Raw genomic sequence first — 9,741 nt, forward strand, 5'->3', positions numbered from 1 at the left:
AGTGTGATTGGCACAGGATAGAGCAGGGTTTAGGGCTGTTGTACATAGGGTCGCTATGAGTCTCAAGCGACTCAACAGCACATAACAACAACAACAACAGTCTTCAAATAGACACCATTACTCATCAATATTTTGAAGAAGTCCCTTATAGTAGACTTAGCCAATGCAATATATCTCCTGATTTCCTAACTGCTGGTACCAAGAATATTGATTGCATATCCAAACAAGATGAAATTGTTCCCAATTTCAATCCTTTCTCCATCTATCATGATGTTGCCTATTAACCCAGTATTGATGACCTTTGTTTTCTAGACGTTGAGATGCAATCTTCATTTTCTGCAGCAAGCAGAAGATTTCAAGTTCTCCCCACAACCAGCAAGCAAGGTCACCATAAGATACAGCAGTTCTACCATTAGTTACCTACCTACTCAAAAGAAATGAAGATGCATGTCCATAAAAAAATGTTAACATGAGTGTTTACAAGTAACATTATATATAATGGACATAAAGAAAGGAAAATCCAAATACCCCAACTAGGTATAACGTGTGGTTTAACCATAAGTAGAATGCTATTCATTGATTAAAAGGAATGAAGTGCTGATACATGCTATAACATGGGAAAACTTTACCCATTAGGCTAGCCAACAGAGGTCAGCAACAAAGACTGTATATTATATAATTTCATTTATATGAAATGTTTAAGATAGGCAAATCCATAAATGCTCTAAAGTGTTTTATTGTTATGATTGTACAACTCTTTAAATATTGTAAAACCCACTGAATTTATGATATGAAAATTTTGTATTATATTAACTATACTTAAAGTTGCTAATTTTTTTATAAGACTGTTTTTTACATGTAGATGTTCTAATGTCACATTCTTACATTTCTAAGAAAATTTCTATTTTTCATTATGTAATTATCATAATACAAATCTGAATTAAGTATTTTATATAAGATTTCCATATCTAGTTTTTTAAAGAAGATAAATCTATAAAATAAACTTCCATGTTGTTTTATCAGAGTTTTTGAGAAGACAAACCAAAGTACAATAACACAATGTGCAGAGAGTTGATGGTGATGTTCAAATAACAGATGCAGCCCTGGACATGATCACCATTTGTGCCAGGAAATTTGGAAGACAGCTGCATGGCTGAATGAAGAGAACCATATTCGTTCCCATTCCCAAGAAAGATAATCCAACAGAATGTGGAAATTATTGAACAATATCATTATGGTGATATGAAAGCAAAATATTGTGGAAGATCTTCCCAAAATAGGTACAACAATACATTTCAAAGAGAACTGTGAAATGTTCAGGATGGGTTTAGAAGAGGCTGTGGCATCAGGGGTATCATTGCTTCTGTCAGATGAATTTGGGCTGAAAGTAGAGAATACGAAAAAAATGTTTATTTGTACTTTATTGACTATGCAAAGACATTTGACCATGTGGATCACAACAAATTATATCTAACATTGAGAAGAATAGGAATAACACTTAATTGTGATCATGAAAAACCTGTACTTAGATCAAGAGGCTGCTGTACAGAGCAAGCGAACACTACAACATTTAAAATTAAGAAAGATGTACATTGGTGTTATATTCTCTCTTCGTACCTACTCAGCCTGTATCCTGAGCAAATCATTTGAGAAGATGGACTCTATTAAGAAGAATTAGAATCAGGATCAGAGGAAGACTCATCAACAACTTGTGTCATACAGATGACACAACTTAGATTTCAGGAAAGGAAGACTTGAAGGCATAGTAAAGATCAAAGATTACAGCCTTCTATATGGATTACATTTAAATATTAAAAAAAAAACAAATAAAAAATTCTCACCACTAGGCCAATAGATAACATCATAATAGACAGAGGAAAGATTGAAACTGTCCACAATATCATTTCACTTGGATCCACAATGAATACCCTTGGAGCCCTGGAAAGTCTGCAGTCATGGAACTCTCCAAAGTACTGAGAAGTAATGATGTCAGTTTGAGAACTATGGTGTGCCTGATTTAGGCCATGGTCTTTTTAATCACTTCCTATGTATCTGAGAGCTAGAAAATGAACAAGGATTACAGAGGAATTGATGTCTTGGAGCTCTGGTGGCCTAGTGGCAAGAAGCTGTACTTCAATCCCAGAGTTAAGCAGTTCGAATCCACCAGATGCTCTGCTGGAGAAGGGGCAATCTCCTCCTGTACCAGTCAGATCCGATTTGACAGTACACACAAAAAATAACAAAATTTTTTAAAAAAAGAATTGATCTCTTTAAGTTACGGTGTTGGAGAAGAGTACTGGATATCCCATAGAATGCCAAAAGAACAACAGATACATCTTGGAGAAAATGCAGCTGGAGTGCTCCTTGGAGGCAAAGATGACAAAGCTTCGTCTCACATATTTAGGGCATGTTGTTAGAAAAACGTATTCCTTAGAAAAAGATATCATGCTTGGAAAGGTGGAGGGTCAGTCAAAGTGAGGAAGTATCCCAACATGATAGATGGACACAGTGATTACAGCAATGGGATGAAATATGTCAGGTGATGAGGATGACACACAATAGAACAGGGTTCTCAGATCTTATACCTTCAAAAAGGATTCATGGTTGGAAAGATGGAAAGTTGACCAAAGACAGGGAGACGCTCCCCCAGATGGATTGACATAATGACTGCAGCAATGGGTTCAAGTGTGTCAGAAATTATGAGAATGGTGCAGGATAGAATAGTAGGATTCAGATCTGTTGTTCTTAGAGTCACTATGATTCTTATTCTAATCCATGGCACCTAACAACATTATAATTTCAATATTATGTCTTTTCTTAATTCATAAAATGACTCAGTAACTTTTTTTTTATCTTTGACTAGCACGTTTCAAATAGAATGTTATTGTTGTTAGGTTCCAGCAATTTGGCTCAAATGATCTTGTGGAAAAGAGAGTGAAACCCCTATCCACCCCTGCACTATCTGTACAATCTCTGCTATGCTTAAGCCCATCGTTACAGTCACTGGGTCATTCCTTTCCTCAAATGTTTAATACATTTGAACCCTAAAATTGTCTAGACCTGGTGTCTTTTGAGGGAGCTCTGGCAACACTAAAGAAAATGGGCAGTCTCTTTTCATTTCAGAAACTTATTGTAGGGTCACTATGAGGCAGAAGCAACTATATGTCAATGGGTTTGAGTTTGAAATATCTTTTAGAGCATTTGATGGTTCTTTTTTGTACTAAAGTCTTCTCTGTAATTGTAATGTAATCTAGAACTCAGTGGGTGATATTGCCTGTACTCAGGTGGCCTGAAGACTAACTGAATTAGAAAAGGAATTTATTAAATAATACTAGCTAGTTCACAGAATTGTTGAGTGGGCAGGAGAAGTAGATTTGAGACTAAATGTCCAGAAATAACTGAAGTCCATAAGGATGTTAAAGAATCATCCTGGTGACAATCTATGGTCAATATCACTTCTAACACCACAACCAAGATCTGAAATTTTGCTTATAACCATCATTATAGCTCCAAGCACTGATGGCACCTCAGTAAGATGAATGATCTTATACCCATGGCCAGTCACCAGCAAAACAAGCTCCATGAAATCTTGTTTTTCCAAGTCAAAACCTCAGATGAATATGTCTGACTTTCTCAAGTAGATCATGTGAAACCAGAAGCATTTTCATTCCCATTTTTATATCAAAGGGCAGGACATGGCTTTGGAATTTCTTCCAAGTATACAAAAGATTGGGCACAGAATCAATATCTACAACAGTTCCTTTTTGCAAAGGAGACCAATATTTATTTAAAATTTTTTCTAGTTTGAATTTACCTTTAATAATAACAAATGAATAATAATAATAAAATCTATAGCAACAGCACCACAAGATTTGTGATTGGAGTTCACATATGATGAATATGAACTCTTGAGCCAAACTGCCTGGTTGCATATTCCCCTTCTGTCTCTTACTAGTAAAACTGCTTGGACAAGTTAATAGACTCAGTATTTTCATGTATAAAATGCAGATTCCTAAATTCCCATTTCACAGGACCATTTTGGACATTAAATGAATGAATTAATGAATGTAAAGTGCTTAGAACAGTTCCAGCCACAAAATCAACACTATGTATCTTAGTAAATTTTTTTCCTCCAATCTTCTTCCCCAAGGTATTCTTTGTCCTGCTTGAAATTTTTTCCATTTACTTCTACCCTTAACTTCTGCCCTTAGCCAGTTTTTCGTCTAAGCTGTCAACTTCTGTGCTATTTCTCAACTCTGCACCTTAGACATTTGCTTCTGATGCGGAACTCTGTTAAATGCTATCTGAAATGCTTTGTAAACCATGGCTTCATTGTTCAGTACAGCAGTACACATGAGCAATACATAGGTAAAAATTATCTCTGAGAATCAGGAGAATATATTGAAGAAAGGGACTCTGAACTTTATTCCACAACACATAAAAAACTGCCTAGTGGTACTAGTACTTAACATTTAGTGTTAACCTAAACTCGTGCTAAGTATATTTTATATCACCTAGGTTTTATGGTAAGATTTCATGGTTATTGTTTTAGAGATATATTATTTTCTTATTTTTATATCTGAGGAAAATAAAGATCAAAGAATTTAAGTTTCATGGCCTATGTGTGAGTTTTATATTGCTATTGAAGCAAGTTAACTTAAACAAAAACTTTGTTGTCAATTCAATTCCTTTAAGACAGAGTAGAATAGCCCTACAGAGTTTCCAAGGTTGAAGACAATTGTCACATCTTTATCCAGGTAGATAAAGGTAAAGGTTCAAATAGTCAATCTTTTGGTTAGCTTCCAAACACTTCAACTACTGTTGACCAGGTGCCCTTACCATTAACTTAGTAGTTTAAAACCACACAAATTTATTATCTTACAGTCCTAGAGAGTGAGTATATCAAACAGGTTTTACTAGGCAAAAATAAGGTATTGGCAAGACTGTATTCTTTTACAAGTTAAGGAAGAATATATTTGTGACATTTCCAGATTCTGGAGACTTCCCAGATTCTCAGGTTAAGGTTTTCTTTCTCCTTTTCAAAACTATCAGTAGCTGAATAAGTTTTTCTGTTATTGCTATTACCTACAGCTCTGGTGGCCTAAGGGATAAAGATTTGTGCTGGTAACCCAAAGGTGTACTGTTAAAATCCACTGGCTGCTCTGAAGGAAAAAGAAAAGTAATCTCATCCTACATGATTTATTGCCTCTGAAAATTCACTGGAAGGTCAGCTATAAGTTAATTCCAACCCAATGGCAATGAGTTTGAGTGTTCTCTGGCTAAGGCGTCCTAGCTCCCTCTTCATTTCATACAAACCCTTGTGATAACATTGACTCACTTGATTATCAGTTAAAATCTTTCCATCTAAAGCCACCTGATTAGCACCCTAATTTTCCTTTGCCATGTTAAATAACATGTAAACAAATAATGGAGATTGGAAACTGCACATCTTCGGTGGAGCCATTATGTTGCCTACCAGTTTATATGTAAAAGCACTAGGAATTTAATTTGCCTCACCACACCTTATTTAATTTTATATTACAACTGAAGCTATTGAAGAAAAAGAAGTCCTTTCCTGATAGCATCTACTAATGACTTAAAAATTATTCCTAATTCCTTATCAATTTTGAAAGTATTTTACAGCTCACCACCATTTTTAGCTGTATAATTAGAACACAAAGACAGAGCCTTTCTCACTCCCTGCACTAAGAAAAAATTTCAAGATTAACCCAGGAAGAGAAAACAAAGAGCTAGTCAAGGGCAAACAACCAAATTAAGCAGAAAATTTTAGGAAGAGATTTCATAAATTCTGTATTAGTTCAAGTATTCCATATTTCTTAAGTGTAACTGTATAACTAGATCCCTAATGCTCTCTTAGTATATCCAGACATTTAAATTTCCACCCACACACATACAATGGACCACTCTAAATTCTAGAACTAAACTGGGTCTACCTGGGTAAAATATAAAATACTTTCTGAAACTCTGCATCAGAATAGAAATAAACCTGCTGATGGTCACGCTTTGATTCTGATAACTCTGATGATTCTGATGACCATATTTCCCCAATATTGAATCTACATGTGCCTCTCATCTCCTTCCTAACACCTGGCACAGAGCCACTGAAAACAAGTCTACCAGGCTTGAGTCTTCCGTAGCTCAGTTCATCCCATCACTACCTCTGATCTAATGAGGACCACTCATACAAATACCAAGTGTTATTTATGCGTGGGTGAGATAACACAGGACTTTGTGTTGAATAGGTATTCAAGAGTTTATTAAATGACTAAAGAAACATTTTCAAATAAATCAAATTAGATTTCATTTTTCCTTAACTTTCTTGTTTAAACAACTTTAAGACTTTACTATTTCTTTTCATTCTCAAATGATTGCACAGACTTCACACTATCTTGTGTAATATACAAAATAGGAATAAATCAGCAAATTTCTTCAGATACTTTTTAAAAATAAGATGCAATGCTTTACCAGATGTCTAATGAGGAATACAGATGAAAGTTCTCCTGATGGTATGGTATGGTATGGTATGGTATGGTATGGTATGGTATGGTATGGTAAGCTTTGGACTATTAGCTAGAATGTTAGCAATTCAAACCCACCAGCTGTTCCCCAGTAATCTACATACTCCATAGAGATTTACAACCTTGGAAATCCTTTGAAACAGTTTTATTCTGTCCAACAGTGTCACTAAGAGTTGGAATTGACTCAACAGTGGTGGTTTTTGGATTTAGTCAAAACGAGACCTTATGAATTCTTAATTAAAATCCAACAATAACAGGTACAAAATGAAGAGCATAAGTACACTTGAATTTTTAATTCTTGTGATACTGGCATTTTTTATCTCACTTATTATTATTCCAGGCCATCTAAAAAATATAGTATATTTGAGTTTATAGATAAGAGATTTTAACACAAGGCTGTTTCAAGCAAAAACTTAATGATGTTTCTTTTTCCATAATGAACCTGAGCTCTATGATCTAAACAATACTGAAGCCATAATTCTGCTAGTTAATATTCTTATTATGGATTCTCATTCTTATTCCATTAATTCTATCCCCCTCCCTCTTATTGATTTATCTGGCTTTGTGAAAATAAATCTAAACGTATTTTGCTATCTATGGATTTCCTAAGATCACATTTGAGTTTTAAAATTATAATTATTCATTTTAAAAGTTAGACATGTTCTCAGGAAATCCACAGACAGCAGAACATCCTGAGATTTGTAACTTACAGACATGAAGCCAGATTGTGCATTTAAAAATAGAGTCTTTAATACAATGGAATATTCTCCCTAATTCATATCAGTCACGATAATAGCATGGAAAGCCTCGTTTCTGTAGAGTCATTTCTGACTCATGACAACCCCAAGTGTACAAAATAGAACAGCACTCTGTAGAGTGCTCTTTCAAGACTATACTATTTTGAAAGTAAATTGCCAGGCTTTTCTTCCAAGGTGCCTCTACATGGGTTTTAAACTTCATTATATATAAGTTTCAAGCATTCTTACTAGTCTAGTGCTTGTCCCACCCAGAGAATGTAGAGCTACTTCATGACCAGTGGTATTTCTTTAGGAGTGCACTCCCTAATCCTTATTGCAGAGTTACTTGACTACAAAGCTTCTTGTGTCCTTTAAAGCATCTGTGCATTGTTTTCTGTTTGGTAGTTGCTCCTACATATTTCTTCCATTAAAGCTAACTGGCCCCTTCCTATGTGTTTCACCTTAATGTCTAACTGATCTGACAACTCATCTGGTGTTGATGTGATAATAGTACTACCTAAATCCACAGACATTGATTTGATTCTGACTCACAGCAACCTTCTCCATGTTTCCAAGACTGTAATTCCTTATAGGAGGACGCTTTCCTTCTTTCTGTAGAGGGGCAGCTGGTATATTTGGACCACCAACCTTTCATTTAGTATCTCAACAAGTAACAAACAAAACCATCAGCACTCCTAGAAGTTATTAATTCATAGATTAGGTTTCACCTATAACATATGTGTGTTTTTAAACATTCAGTGGCATAATTCTTCTACATTGTCAATTATGAATATCTTAAATATTAAGTTAGGCTAGTCATGGACCCACAGGAAGCCCTGACTTTTTTTTTTTAATTTAGAAGATCAGAGAATACAGACTTAAATATGAGTTACATCTCAACATCAGAAAAACAAATATCTTCACTATCCCAGTCAAACTTCAAAACCTTCTCAGGAGCAGGTTTGAGGCCTTGAGCACCAATGAGCATAGACCAAATGAGCTCTGGGAGGATATCAAGAAAATCATCCATGAAGAATGCAAAAGATCATTACTAAGGCTAAAGAAGAAGAAAAACCCCAGATTTATGTTAGATAAGACTCTGACTATTGTATTAGAGAACCAAGATGCCAAAGCTAAAGGAAGAAACAAGAAATCAAAGAACTGAACAGAAAATTTCAAGAGGCAGCTCGGGACGACAAAGCAAGATACTATAATGAAATGTGCAGAGAGCTGGAGTAAGAAAATCAAAAGGGCCAAACTAGCTCAGCGTTTCTTAAGCTGAAGGAGTTGAAAAACAAATTCAAGCCACGGGTAGCAACACTTAAGGATACTTTGGGTAAAGTGTTAAATGATCCAAGAAGCATTCAAAGAAGAATGGAAGGAGTACAAAGGAACTGTATCTGAAGGAATCGGCTGACATAGAAGAATTTCATGAAATAACATATGAGCAAGAGCCTGTGGTGCTGAAGGAGGAGGTCAAGTTGCTCTGAAGGAATTGGCAAAAAACAAGACTCCAGAAGTTGACAGCATACCAATTGACATATTTCAACAAACAGATGCTGCCCTGGATGTGCTCACTAAGTTGTGCCAAGAAATCTGAAGAACAGCCAGCTGGCCCACTGACTGGAAGAGATCGATATTTGTTCCCATTCTCCAACAGAGTATGGAAATTATTGAACAATATCATTAATATCACATGCAAGCAAGATTCTGCTGAAAATTGTCCAAAAACGACTGGAGTAACAGATCAACAAAGAACTGCCAGATACACAGGCAGGGTTTAGAAGAGGTCATTGTGCTAGGAATACTATAGCTAATGTTAGATGCACCTTGGCAGAAAGCAGAGAATACTAGAGGAATGTCTATCTGTACTTCATTGATGATGCAAAGCCTTGTGACTGTGTGGCTTATAACAAGCTATGGCTGACTCTGAGAAGAATGGGAATCCCAGAACATTTGATTGTGCTTATGCAAAACCTATACTTCGACCAAAAGGAAGTCATCAGAACAGAGCAAGGAAACACTGCATAGTTTGAAATTAACAAGGGGGTTCATCAGGGATATATTTTGTCTCCATACCTTTTCATTCTGTATGCAGAACAGGTCATCTGACCAAAGGGGCCCCTCAGAGTAGTGAGAGAAGATCTTCACCCTGAAACCTAAAGCGTACCTTTTCAGCAGGAAGTAGCTAAGAGAATACGCCGTCCCCTTTTCCTTATGAATCACAGGGAAGTCTCTTTCAGGGAGGAGTGATAGGGAATGGCAAAAGACACACTGACAAAGGAGATTAATCAGAACTGGCTTTGACAAGCACTGTGGAAATTGGACAATTAAAACAGACTTTCAAGGTGGGGTGGGAAGAGGAATGAACTGGGGAGGAGGGTAGGGAAAATAGTGCAACAATTAATGAATGGAAACCCAAAATCTCTGTAAATGTTCATTAAAATTAATAAAATTTAATAAAA

The sequence above is a fragment of the Elephantulus edwardii genome, unplaced genomic scaffold (genome assembly GCF_000299155.1).
Source record: "Elephantulus edwardii isolate Elephantulus edwardi_28Jun2011 unplaced genomic scaffold, EleEdw1.0 scaffold00010, whole genome shotgun sequence".
NCBI classification, from domain to species: domain Eukaryota; kingdom Metazoa; phylum Chordata; class Mammalia; order Macroscelidea; family Macroscelididae; genus Elephantulus; species Elephantulus edwardii.